Source organism: Sciurus vulgaris, assembly GCF_902686455.1.
Source record: "Sciurus vulgaris genome assembly, chromosome: 8".
Classification (NCBI taxonomy): Eukaryota; Metazoa; Chordata; class Mammalia; order Rodentia; family Sciuridae; genus Sciurus; species Sciurus vulgaris.
The window spans coordinates 142,162,169-142,175,892 of NC_136468.1; the positions used below are offsets into that span (position 1 = coordinate 142,162,169).

Below are 13,724 nucleotides of genomic sequence, written 5' to 3' on the forward strand. Positions count from 1 at the left end.
CAGGCACTGATCTTACCAATTTACACACATCACCTTAATCTAACAGTAATAATCATTCTGTTATCAGCTTTATTTTATAGACTAGGAAACTGAGACACAGAAAATAGAAGAAATCTGCCCAAAGTCACAGAGCTGGAAGGTAAAAGAGGAAGGACAAGACGCCTAGGAAACATACCGAGCCAGCCTCTGGGTTGGAGAAGTGAGAAGCCCTCTGAGTCTCATTTCCCCCATCTTTATAATGGCCCCCAACTCAGGTGAGGACCAAATGATGGTATGTTTACCGTGAGGATGCTTAACAGGGTTTTCTGACACACAGGAAGCACTTCATAATAACAAAAGCAGCGAGGATCGTATCAGCTAGCTAGTGCTGCGTGACAAACCGTCCTAAGGCTTGACTACTAATGGTCCCACTCCTGAGTCCCGGAACCAGCTGGGGCTCTGTGCTGTGTGGTTCTCCCACACAGGGATCAGTTGTGGCTCACCTCCACGTCATGCAGTCGCCTGGCTGTTGGCTGGTCTCGGCAGGGGCTGTAACAACTAGCTCTCCTCAGGGAAGACACGCAGACCTGCCTTGGGCTCCAGCCGGCTGACCTGGGTCTGTTCCTAAGGCTGTCACAGGGTCCCAGTCAGTGCGTGGCCACACCCCAGGGGTTGTCAAGTGTCTAATCCCTTCAAGTTTTGCTGATTTCCCCAAAGCGATTCCCATGGCTGCGTCCAGACTCGGAGCGGTGGATGAAGGGGTGGACCCACGGCATGAGTCTCCCTGGTGGCGGTCACTGTAGCCGTGTTTAGTCATTGGTCCCAGAGCAGGCGCTCCAGGGCAGTCTGCAGACCCCAGGCGGGTCAGGGAGGAGAAGGGTGAGCAGAGGCCGCCAACACGGAGCACTGAGGCTCCAAGGAGGCAGGAGGCTGCTGTGGACAACTCCCTTTCACAGGTGAGAAGGCCAAGGCTGGAGGCAGAAGAGGCCGTGAGCCCCGGTCCAGCCGCAGTCCAGCCGTCCGCCCTCCCGGCTGCGCAGAGGTGGCTTTTCTTTTGGAAGGAGGGTGAGGAGCCTCAGGCCAGCGCCCCATCTTGGGTAGGGAGGACTGAGCTGAGGCCCGTGGGGAGCACGCAGCGGCCGGCTTCACCGCTGTGGCCTGCAGGCCCTGGCCCTCTATGGACCATCTGGTTGCAGCTACTGCCGGCTGGTGGGGCCCAGAGCTGGGCTCTCCCGGGTCACCAGCAAAACCTGCCCGGGGACAGCTTCTCCTGCCCTGTGGCTCTGGGCCCGGCCCAGCAGCCCCTCAGCCGCTGCCTGTCTACGGGATTTCTTCTCCATGTAGCCTGGAAGCCACCGTGGCGGGGTCTGCCTGGAGCTGGGGACCCCAGGGCTCTGGCAGGTGTTGGGGGCCGCGTGGGTCCCGGCGAGCTCATCTTGACGTGCCGGATGTTCTCGCCACCACCGGGGCAGCTATTGCAGCTCAGAGAGGGACCGAGGCCTCCTGGCAGGGTCACAGAAGCCCAAGGGAACAAGCTGTGCGTGTGAGGTCCCGGCAGGACGGGCCTCCTGAGCAGAGGGGAGGAGCGAGAGGCGTGCCAAGAGCGCTCCAGTGGCCGCAGAGCAAGGGAGGTACACAGCAAGAGCATAGCCTGTGCCTGTGTCTAGCAGGCAGTGAGCGATAAATAAGGGCTTGCTAAGAAACAGAACAGAAGGAGGGAGAGAGAGGAGGGAGAGGAGGGGGCAGAAATGAGGGAGGACGGAGCACAGGGAGAGCCACCTGGCTGCAGGCCAGGACGCTGGCCTTGGATCCCAGCTTTCTTACCTGGCGAGCATGTCTGCGCAGCCTGAGTCTCAGGATGACCTTTGGAATCTGGAAAAACGGAACTAAGGAAACGTCGCAAACTGGAGACTCTAGGTCCACGCTGCCTTGAGTTCAGGCCTGGATCTGCTGTGTATTCGCTGTGTGACTTCGGGCACGTCGAAGAACCTCTCTGTGCCTCTGTCTTTTCATTGCAAAATGGGGGATAATAAGCAAGCCTGCGTCACTGGGTTGTGATGGGAAGTAAATTATTTAATAGTCGTGGGGTGTTCAGGAAAGAGCCTGGTGCCACGCTGGGGCTTTAGAAGCACTGGCTCTGGTTAGTATGGGAGAGAAATGACCTGAAAGCCACAGGGCTAGGAGTGGCTGAGGCAGTGGAGGTCCACTCCGTCACCGAAGCCCTGCTTTAGCACAGTTAAGGCAGCAGCGAGGAAGGCCCTTCCTCGCTCCCACGTCCCTCTTGAGCCTGAAGCCACCCGCCTGGCTGGGAAGCTACCGCTGCTCTGCTCCCAGCCGGGAAATGCTCTCTGCCGTCCACCCCTTGCAAGGGCCGGCCTCTCTGAAGCAGGGACTGCGGGCAGCCTGGCCACACAGCCTCCCGCGGCTCTGTGGGATTCCTTTCTCTGGGCTCTCCACGGCACCGCAGGGTGACAGAGGCCAGCCGGGGCCTGGCGTGCCTGGAGACTGTCTGCCCCAGCCTCGCCCAGAACAGGCCTCCAGCCCCAGAGCCAGAGACCACGGGCCAGCGGCGGGCCACCCTGGGGCAGCCAGGAAGAATGACACGGGACGGGGTGAGGAGCGCTCTGCTCGTTCCCAGCCGCCCCTGGCTCAGTCCCCACCCGGCTCAGGGAGGGCTCTTGTGGGTTCTTTTTTACAGATAAGGAAACCCACGCTCAGGGAGGTCCAGGTGTCTGTGCATGGCACCCAGTTTTAAGCAGCCGAGTCCAGATTCGAAGCGATTCTGCTTGGTTCCGAAGCCTGGTCGCTACCTCCATGCTGTGGAGCCAGCCGGCTGGTGACTCCAAACACTCTTTTGCTCCTGTTTTATACAACTGGTCCAACACCCAGGGCCAGCTGAGGAATTGAGCACCCGCCGGGGCGCAGTCAGCAAAGACCATCTTGCCTGCCTCTCATTGGCGGGATCAGAGAATCATGCAAATGTATGCAAATTATATGCAGAGCTGACTGTGCATTCTCTGGACCCCAAAGGGGACCACACAAAACCCCAGGCCGGCGTTAACCCTGTTCTAGATATTTAAATGCCACTTTGCATATTTAAATATCAGTGCAAGTCATTGTCACTTACCAGTATTTCCTTTAAACACCATTTATTTTTCCTTACCAAAATCAAGGCACCTCAAAAAAGAGGAAACTGAATTGCTACCATAAACCAAAAACCATTGCCACTTACCACTGATAAGAGGCAAAATCTGCAGGTAAATGCCATGAGAATCCTACGGTGGCATTGAACTTAACTGGGTGGTGGCTTCTCCGAAGCTGTGGGTGGGAGGTCTTCTCTCTCTGACGGGAGTCACGTGGCCGTTGGTGACGACAGATCCTATCACACATCTGTAGGCCGGCAGGCTAGCCAGACAGAATTGGGGACCACATCGTTGCCAGACTGAGGTCCCGTTGACTTGCTGGCTGGGGGCCACTCAGACCTCCAGGAGGCCTCTGCTGATCTTCCTCTTGGCCTCCTACCTCTCAGGACCTGCCAGAGGTCACTGGATTTTGGTCATGCTGTCCGCTGTCCGGGTTCTCTATTTCCTGGCCAGATTCTCCTACATTAAAGAGTCAGGTGATTAGCCTGATCCCATCAGAATCCAGGAGACTCTCCATTTTAAGGACCCCAAATTCAAAGGACCATTTGCAACGTATTCACAGGGGCAGGCGTCTTTGGGGTTGTTTTTCTGCCTACTGCGTCACATTGGCACCAAACTCAGCCATTTTTCTTGGTAGAATCAGAAAGACAGACTGGGGGTGGGGGTGGACAGAAGGGAGGGCAGAGGAGGGAGGAAGGGCCCGTGCCCTGGGGGACACTCTGTGGACCACCAGAAGTCATTCCCGGATGGCACTTCCTCAGGCCTAAGTCTGACCCTCCCTGGCCAGAGCTGAGGGCTAAGCGGTGCTCACGAGCAGTCCCCGTCCCTCACCTGGTCCCCAGTTGGGGTCAAGCCTGCTTAGATCTCCACCGCAACAGGAAGGAGGCCATGAGAAGCTTAGAAAGTCTTCCCCAGAAGGTTCAGCCCGACTCAAGGCCTCTGGGCTCCTTTCAGGGTCACTTCCTGCCTGGGAGCAGAAGATCCCACTGCGGCAGCCTGCACGAGGAATGCGGGAATGCGCCCTCTGTCCCCAGCCACGGCCTGGGGAGGGCCTGAGGTGTGCAGAAGGCGAGGGATGGCTGGCTTCTCTCTCCAACGGCCGGGCTCTCGCCCTGTGCTAATTACTTTGATCCTTTGCACTTTGTAAAAAAGCCCCACCACACCAATTGGTCCCCTCGGGCTTCAACCCTGAAACCCAGTTGGCCCTTGTAAAAAGGGGGGGTGGTGGCCAGGGGAGGCAGGAAAGGGTGCAGGCAGGCACGAGCACACACACATGTCCCCAGATCTGCCTGGCTGTGTTCCCTTAATGGGTCCCTCTCCCAGGCCTCCTGCAAAAGAAAAAAGGACAAATAAAACCTTTTAACAAGATGGCAGGTCGACTCCATCACCCACAGTGCCAGCTTGTGTCCCGTGCCTCTTCCAGACCTCGCTCCTGGGACTAGCTGGCTCCTTCGCTCTCGCTCCTGCTTCCCCAACCCTGGGGAGCCTTCTTCCCTCTCCCAGCTGCAGATCCAGCCCCTCCCCTGGGAGACCCCTCACCTCCAGCTGTCCAGGCACCTCCCCGACATGCCCAGAAGCTTCGGAGGAACCCAGTGAACTTGCCACCCCGGAACGGAGAGAGCCGGCCTCCAGGAACTGGTGAAGCTGCGAGTAAAAAATGGGGCCTGTTGAACTGGGTGAGAAGACAGCCCTCGGGAGTCGGAAGGAAGAGTCAGGTTCGATTCTCCTCGAACAGGCAGATCCAGCCCAAACCCCGCCCTTGTATTTCCGAGACTCATTCCTCCATCTCTGCTTGATTGACAAACCCGATGGTGTCAGAATCATCTGTGACATCTGCCTCAAGTTATTTGTTGCACATCATGAATTCTGAAGTTTCTGAGTGCTTACTTTCTTAAAAGCCTCGTTTACTTATTCAAGGCGTCCCCACTCGAGAGTGTGTATCAGTCAGCGTATGCTGCATAACAAACTATCTCCAGCTTAGAGGTTAACAAAAACCACCTTTTCTTTTGCTCTTGGTTCTCTGAGATGGAGACGTGAGCTGAGTTGGGCTAGGCGATTCTTCTTGCCTTGACTGGACTTACACTTTCGTAGTGTGCCGCGGACTGGCTGGAGGACGGGGCACCTGGAGCAGCCTCAGCAGGGATTTCCTGTCCGTCCTCGACATGCATGATTTTTACCTCCCCCAGGGTGGCGGCAGTTACAGCTGCCACTCCTGCCTTTTGCTTCATCCTATTGGTCAGAGCAAGCCACAGGGCCTGCCCACCCACATTCAAGGTGGGGAAACAGACTCCAGTTCCTGAGGCGGCAAGGAAACTCATTTTGCACGACCAAGAACACAGGCACCAGGGAGGCAGAAGGAGGGACATCAGTTTTGTGCTCGGACGTCATTACTTCTATCATTATTCCAGTTCTCATCCCATGGAAAGATGAGAGGTGTTCCAGGGAATAAAGGAGCGTGCAATTTAAAAACGTGTCAGGAGTTGGATTCCAAAAACTCGATCAGCTTCACACAGGATTTCTGAGTCCTCGATCAGCAAGATGCATGATGGGGGACAGCAGCTAGTCCAGGCCACTTTGGCATTTGCATGTCCCCAGGTGGGCTGCCTGTTTGGGGGAATGTCTACCAGGGTTCACGCACCTCTACGTTTACTTCCGGAAAACACAATTCTGGTGACATAACACGTGTGCGTGGCTCTGACGTGGCCCTCAGTGGGAGGAGGAGATGCAGGAGGGGACACCACGGGAAGTTGCTTCTCACAGGAGCCACTTAGAGGGGAAGGAATCCTTTCTGACCCGGTGCTGACTTGGAGTGGTTCTATTACTGTGTGGATTTTCTCCCGGGAGGAGGCCTGGCGGGGACATCCAAAAAGCCACCTGGGAGGGTCCTGCCCTAGGGCAGGTGGTCCCAGGACTACTGGAGGCACCTGCTTCTCCCTCTGCTATTTATTTTCTTTAAATGGTCGAGTTCACCTTCTGACTGAATTCTTACCTTCTTTTTTTAAGAAAACCTCACCTTGTACTAGAAGCTCTGTTGAAAGGTTAGTCTAGCGAGTCCATCAACAGTCTGCTATGGAGACATAAGATGCTGCCAGACACTGATCCATTCTCTAAGCTGGATATTGACTTTTGCCCCATATTTTAGTATTTGGAGTTAGAGTCTCTCCGCCATCTTGAGAGAGTTGGGCTTGGTTTTGGTTTTGTTTGGTTGTTGGTGTTTTTTTGGATGAGCAGAAGGCATCACGGGGGAAATGAAGGTATTATGGTGGTTTGGAAGCAAGGGGTCCCCCAAAGAAACTCAGACGACGCAGGACTGTCCAGAGGCGAGATGGTTCAATGGTGAGCACTGTGACCTCGTCGCTGGCTCAATCCACTGGGTTCATAGTTTGAGTGGATTGTTGGCTGGAAACTGTAGGCAGGTGGAGCATGGCTGGAGGAAGTGGGTCCCTGGGGATCATACTTTGTTTCTTGCTCCCCGTGTCCTCTCTCTTTGCTTCCTGGCTGCCTGGAGCTGAGCAGATTTCCCCCGCCACCCCTTCCACCCTGAGGTTCTGTCTCATTGATGGCCCGGAGCAACAGCCGGCCGACCATAGCGGAAACTCTGAGACAGTGAGCCCCGTGTGAACTCTTCCTCCCTTAAGTTGTTCTTCTCAGGAATTTTGGTCACAGCAATGAAAAGTCGACTGGCACAGAGGCGTTTGGGTTTTCGTGGTTGTTATTGTTGTCTTTGGTTTTTGCTTGTTTGCATGAAAATCACAACTGGCAAGACAGGAACTTCAGGCCTGGTCTCACCATTTCCACCACCGAGGGTCCCAGTTGGCAGCAGGAGGAGGGGGATTCTTCTGGGCTTTTGGATAAAGTGTATTTGCAGACCTGCCAAATGCCTGGTGGGATTCAGGGTTGGCTTGGGCCTGAGTTCCTGCTCACTGCTGTTAAATCCTCCCCAAACCACAAGCCAGATGATTGTGTTGGAAGATTCCTCAATCATTCCTCTCTCTCCTATTTCCTTACCTACCTGGATTCCAGGTATCAGGGGAAAGCCTATGATTAGTAAATGGGTCTCTTGGTTTTTCAGACTTGAGAGAACTCGGGGGCGGGGGTGGAGTGGTGGAAGACACAGCTGGTCTTGATTTGACTTATGCCCTACCTTCCCCGCTGGACTGGATTAGACTTACCCGCAGTTGCTGAAGAACTACGCGGTAGTAGTTTTCCACCCGCCCAAGGGGAGCCACTAGATCCAAGGGCACCCAGGCCCGTCTCCTGAAAGGCATGTCACCGAGGCCCCCAGACGGCTCCCGGTCCTGCTGCCTTTGGGACTCGAGGCCAGCAACTTACTTTCTGTGAGTCTCGGTTCCCTTATCTGCAAAGTGAGAGGGTAAGAAATAAAGTGAACCAGCAGGCCTAGCATCAGGCAGCCTCCTAAGTGCTGTGTCACGCAGTCTTTTCATTCTCCCAACAACCACAGGGGCCGTTGCCAGTGGCGTTCTCCACCGAACAGATGAGGAAACCAAAGTCAGGTAAGTATAGCCCTGTGTCCCCAAGAGGGCACCCAAGGTATCACATGGGGTCTTCTGTCACCCCATCCATCAAGGGTGGACATTCCTTGTTTAACTGTGAGACTTCCTCCATGCACAGTAAGCTCTGGAGGGACAGCAGTAGTGTCCTGTCCACTGTTTACTGTAGCCCCAGAGCCCAGTCCAGGTCCCGGCCCAGAGGGGGTGCCCCCTAAATATTTAGTGAGTGAAGGAAGGAAGGATTGACTTCTAAGCAGCCTATCAAAGCTTCACCACCTCCCCAGTCCCTCACCTGGTCCAGGAAAACAGCTCATATAAAGTAATTTAAAAAGGGAGAGAGCTGATAACTGGGGACTTCACCACACGGAGACCCAGCCAGTGAGGACAATGTGCTGGGCCAGCTGCTCACACCTGTTTCTCTCGCCCTGGAAAGGAAATAAGTTAGATGTGAACTCCCCACGAACAATCAGCCTGTGGCACCTAAGTTAACAAAGGGGGCCCAGACACGCGGGTACACTGTAAAAATAAGAGGGGAGGGCGAGCGGAGGCTTTGGAGACACCGCGGAAAACACAATGGGGATCGCTGTTGGATTTTAAGCCGCAACTGGAAAGAGGGTTGATGGGTCAGGGTCTGGAGGATGGAAGCTTCTCATAAATCCGGTTTCTCGTGGAAGACACCAGCACAAAAGGAACTGGACAGAGACCTCACAAAAGAAGAAACACGAATGGTCAACAAATACACAAAAAATGTTCAGCATCTCCAGCAATTAGAGAAATGCAAATTGAAACCACACTGAGATTCCCTCTCACCCCAGTCAGAATGGCTATGATCAAGAACACAAGGAGCAATAAGTGTTGGAGAGGATGTGGGGCAAAGGCACACTCAGACATTGCTGATGGGACTGCAGATTGATGCAGCCACTCTGGAAAGTAGTGTGGAGATTCCTCAGAAAACTTGGAATGGAACCTTCATTTGACCCAGCTATCCCACTCCTTGGTTTATACACAAAGGACTTAAAATCAGCATACTACAGAGATACAGCCACATCAATGTTTACAGCAGCTCAGCTCAATTCACAAGAGCTAAATTATGTAATCAACCTAGGTGCCCTTCAACAGATGAATGGGTAAAGAAAATGTGGTACATATACACAATGGAATATTACTCAGCCATAAAGAAGAATGAAACAATGGCATTAGTCAGTAAATGGAATAGAGGTTCACTGGATTAGATAAAGAAGAATGGAGGGAAGGGAGCGAGTGGGAGTGGGGAAGACCGTGGAATGAATCAGACATCACTTTCCTGTGTTCATGTATGAATGTGAGACCAGCGTGACTCCATGTCACATTCAACAAGAACGGGATCCTAAATAGATTAAGTTATACTCCATGTGTGTATAGTATGTCAAAATGCACTCCGCTGTCATGTGGATCTAAAAAGAGCAAATAAAAACATTAAAGGAAGAAGGAGAAAACACTAGCACAAATTGGTGGCAAAACACTGGATATTTGATTTAACAAGTGTTGAGAAATGCTGAGTTTCTGACAGGGAAAGGGCATGCTCTCACTCTTGGGAAGCCTATCTCATGGTTAAAGCTGGAAGAAACTAGAACGTGAACAAGCCTATAGAAAATCTTGAACGGTACAGACTGACGTAGTCAACAAGCCATCTCTCCGTCAGCTCCAAAGCTGAAGAGGAAGTACGGAGATGAGTTTGAAGTCAGTCGGTTACTCATTCAACAAACACAGGAGTTAAGTCTTAGCCTCCTTGTGAAATGGGGACAGTGTGTCCTCTAGATTTTCTATATCCATGTGTTTTCATTGCCTCTGGATTTCCCTTCCTCTCACCTGACCATCTTCTCAATTCTCTCTTGTCCTGCCAGGTAGCCTACAGGTGAAAAGTGGATCTCAGTTTCATGTGGATGCAGGTAGAACTGGAGACGCTAACTCCCGTGAGGTTGCAAGTGACCCAAGAGAGTTGAACGCACTTTGCAGACTCTCTTTCTCCTAGAGAAGCGGCGCTCTGCTTGCAGAATTCCCAGAACAGAGGCTTTGCTTGGGAAGACACGGAACTTGCGAGCTGCCCGAGGTGCCGACTCTCGTAAGGCATTTACTTCAGTGTGAACAGTTTCGGCAAACCCCCATTAGGCTCCTGACACCTGCTGGGTGCTTTTATAAACCCACTCACTGTGGCTTGGGGGTAGGGAAGTCAGTGGGCAGCTCCAGATGGTATTAAGAAGGCAAAAGACAGGACCAGGTGAGCCCCACCCCGGCCTCAGAGCCAGTCCTCGGGTGTGGTTGGGACAAGGCCTCGACTCTGAAAGAATGGTCACTTTGGTCCCCAAGGATGTCATCGAAGAGCACCAGATGGAAAGCCAGCGGGAAAGGAACCAAAGTCACCGAGACTCAAATCCCTCAAGAGATTCCGGGCACCCACTGGGGCTGCGTGTCCTCCACCCCAAGAGCAAGACTGGGAGTGTGTGTGTCCTCACCCGCTGGACTCCAGGTAGGCAGAGATGGCAGTGGCCGGGCCCCCAGCCCCAGCCGAGAAATCCCTCAGCCAGAGATCCCCCAGCACCACGCTCCGCTCCTCATGAAGCCCCTTTGCAGCTAAGTCCCCACGGACCTGCAGCCCTCAGGGAAACTGACCAGCCCGGGAGGCTGCACACTGAGGTGTCGTGGAACACGGAGCCCGGTTCCTTCCCAGCCACGGCCAGTGTCTCCCGAGGCCTTGATTGCCTGCCAGCAATGACCTCGCCCGTGTTCTCAAAGCAGAACCAGGCCCGGAAGTGATTCCCAGGGACGCCTAGAGGGATCTGGGTAATGTTCAAGCTGCCCCCCGGCCCCGAGTCCGAGGAAGGCAGATAATCTCTGGCATGGCCGGAGATTCCGATCTCTCCGCGGAGATGAAAAGAACGGTCTCCCTCTCCTCGGCCCAGTGGTCAGTGAGAATGCATCTCCTCTCGCAGGAGCCCTGGAGCCCCAGGCCTTGGCCCCGCTCCAAGTCACCGGGTCCTCCCTACCCAGGCCCCAGATGGTATCACAGGATCACGGTCGCCTGTCAGAGGCCCTTTGAAATGAAATTGCCTTTCATTTTACGTTCAGGACCCTGCAGCCCCGGGAGGTTGAGGCCAGGGAACAGGCCACAGGCCAGGTGTTCAGCTCGCACAGATGATCAGCATCCACTGGGCTCCAGGCCCGTGATGGGCGTTGGCAGTGACATAGTGGACGCTGGTGACCCTGGCCAGCCCCTTGGAGCTTCCTGGCTGGTAGGAAAGGCAGACGTTCACCCAGCTGTTATACAGGACCAGGCAAATCCAGAGAGGTCCTCGGATGGCCTCGGAGGAGAAGCTGTTGGAGCTGGACCTGCGTCTAAGGGAGGGTCACCAAAGCAGGAACGGGGACGACAGGAAGCTGGAGGAAAGGCATTCGAGGTCAAGGGCCGTGCCAAGAACCGAGGCCCTCTGCAGCACGCCTGGGGGACCAGGACAGCCTGGCATGGGTGGAGGGGACGCTTCAGGATGGGGCCGGGGGCAGATCCACGCAGACCCTAGGACGGCCACCCAGGCCGCTGGCTCCTACATCCAGGGCTAAGCCATTGAGGGAAAGGCGGCCATCGAGAAGCGGACCTCGTCCGTGTCTGTGGAGGGAAGCTGGCCTCGAAGACCCTTCCCGCCCTTCCAGGGCCTTCCCTGGGCCGGCTCCCGCCTCCCCTGCAAGACACTCGCGCCCTGCGCTGGACCTCCCGGCAGCTGGAAGGGCAGCGAGCAAAGCTGGGTCGCAGGAAGGTGGAGAGGACGGCCCTGACCCAGCACTGGGCACGGTGACGCGCCCCGCGCCCCAGCCCTGTACCTGGACTGGAGACCTGCCCGGCTGCCCGCCACGGCCGGCTTCCTGGACGGCACTCGAGGCGGGAAGAGGCTGACTGCGATCAGGCCGGGGCAGGCGTGCGGCCTTCCGGGACTCGACTTCTCAGAGGCCATTGCTGGAAGTCTGCCTGCTCTGTGGGGGCTCACTGGAGGCCACCCGGAGGGCCAGCCAGCCTTCCTGAGGACGCTCAGGGCCACTCGCAGACACTGAGACGGGAGCATCTTTGCAGATGAGGATGAGGAGGTTGGGGAAATGTCGGTCCACCTCCCGCTGACCATGGGGGTTGGATCCATGGTCTCGCCCACTAGAAGGACCAGGGGAGCCCCCTCTCTGGTCTCCCTACTGCCCCCCGCACCCCTCAGAGTCTTTCCTCTAAGTGGTGCCCAAGGTGAGCGTGCAGAATGCAAATGAAGCCACGTCACCTGTCCTCCAGCTGTCTCCCCGATCATGGAGAGTGGTGGCCTTATGGTCTGTGCCTCTCTCGTCACGAGCTCTTGACCTCATCTCTCACCACTTCCCTCTCTCTTCTGCTTCCCCCTCACTGATGTTAGGAAAGTGCCAGCCATGCTGGCACCCCAGGACCTTTGCACTGGCCCTTTCCTCTTACCAGAGCTCATTTGTGAGTTCAGAGGGCTTACTCCCTTAAGATTTTCTGTTCCATTGTCACCTTCTCTGTGAGACCCGTCCTGAGTGTCCTGCTCTGAATTGTTATCTCTTTAACACCTTCACATTTCCAGTCCCACTTGGGTGAGTCTCCTGTTTCCATATTACTTCCTGTGACCTTGCAACATCCCACATAATACGTCCAGTTTTTAAAAATGTTTCCTGCCCCTCTCCTTACCTTGAACTTCAGTTGCATGAAGACAGCAATTTCGATCTGCTCTTTCGATCCTTGCTATCTCCAGCAGCTAGAGGAATGTTTGGGAAATAGAGGGCCATCCAGCACTCTGCTGAAGGAACGGAGGAGGGATTGCTAAGTGCCTGAGCGGGCCGCAGGCCTGGGAGGGACAGCCACGGGCAGGCGGCCCGGCCAGGGAGTGGCGGGTGCTCATACTCAAGGCCTCTGGTTCTTCCTGAGGGGATTTCACATGGGAAACTGTGCCCCAGGCCTGCAGAGGTGAAGTGTGCAGGGAAGACTCGCCCCGCCGTGTGGCCACCCCGGCCCCGGGGGAACTGTGGCCTCCCCAGCACAGTCCCTAACTGCCTTGGGAGCCATGGATTTCCACATGCTTCTTGCTGAGTGACAGGGTCAGGGAACCAACAAACCCTCCACAGTCAAGATATTACATCTTCATCTTTAAAATCAAAATTAACGCCGTGAGTCCCTGGTGAAAAACATGGGAAGTTCCAATATAAACATGATCCAGCCCTTACTTCCCTCACTCGAATTCTGGCCCTGGTGCCAATAAAACTTTATTTATAAAACCAAGTGAGGGGCCTGCAGGCCAGACTTTCCCTTTTTGGTTTGGGTAATACATGGTGTGATGTGCCCACTCATCATCCCTTGGCTCAGAAAACTGAGGAGGAGGAGAATCCCAAGTTGGAGGCCAGCCTCAGCAACTGAGTGAGACCCTGTCTCAAAAAATAAAGAGGGCTGGGGATGTAGTTCAGCGGCAAAGTGTCCCTGGGTTCAATCCCCAGTACCAGAAAATAACTAGATAAATAAAATGAAGTGAAATAAAATAAAATGGGTATGGGATATAGCTCAGCAATAAAGCACCGCTGGGTTTAACCCCCAGAACTCCAAAAATAAAAAAAAAAGTGATTTGTCGTGTGGTGGAGGTACCGATCACCTTGACCTGATCACACGCATCGCACATAAGTACAGAAACACACCGCACAGCGTCCATCAGAAATAGGTACGATTATGAGCCGATTGAAAATCTTGTCATATTTTGAAATAATATTCGTCTTTGTCATTGAGGGGTTCCGTGCCTTGAAAGTCTGTGTCACGGTGAGTCCCGCCATCACGCCCGGGCCCAGGAGCGCGAGCTCAGCCGGGGGCTCCCTGGCTCCCCTTCAGTAAGTTCAAGAGCGAGGCCCCGGCCCACAGCTTGGGAGGAAGGACCCCAGGGCGACCGCTGGGACGGCCACAACCGAGCCTGTGCTGTGGTCCATGTGGCCTCTCCCAGGACTTCTCTCCGCCAGGGACTGCGCCAGGGCTTGGGCGACGTCCTCACCTGCTGGTCCTGGGCCACCGGGAGCTGCCTGCGAAGAAACC

General features: G+C 54.9%; 1 long non-coding RNA gene across 1 annotated transcript; it reads right to left on the bottom strand.

Annotated features, from left to right (window-relative positions):
• Positions 1-985: 985 nt before the first annotated feature.
• LOC306667832 lies at positions 986-10,480 on the bottom strand. Its single transcript, XR_013765654.1, has 3 exons — positions 10,387-10,480; positions 7,295-7,474; positions 986-1,984 (listed from the first exon to the last, which is right to left on the bottom strand). It is a non-coding gene; the product is annotated as an uncharacterized lncRNA (long non-coding RNA).
• Positions 10,481-13,724: the final 3,244 nt, after the last annotated feature.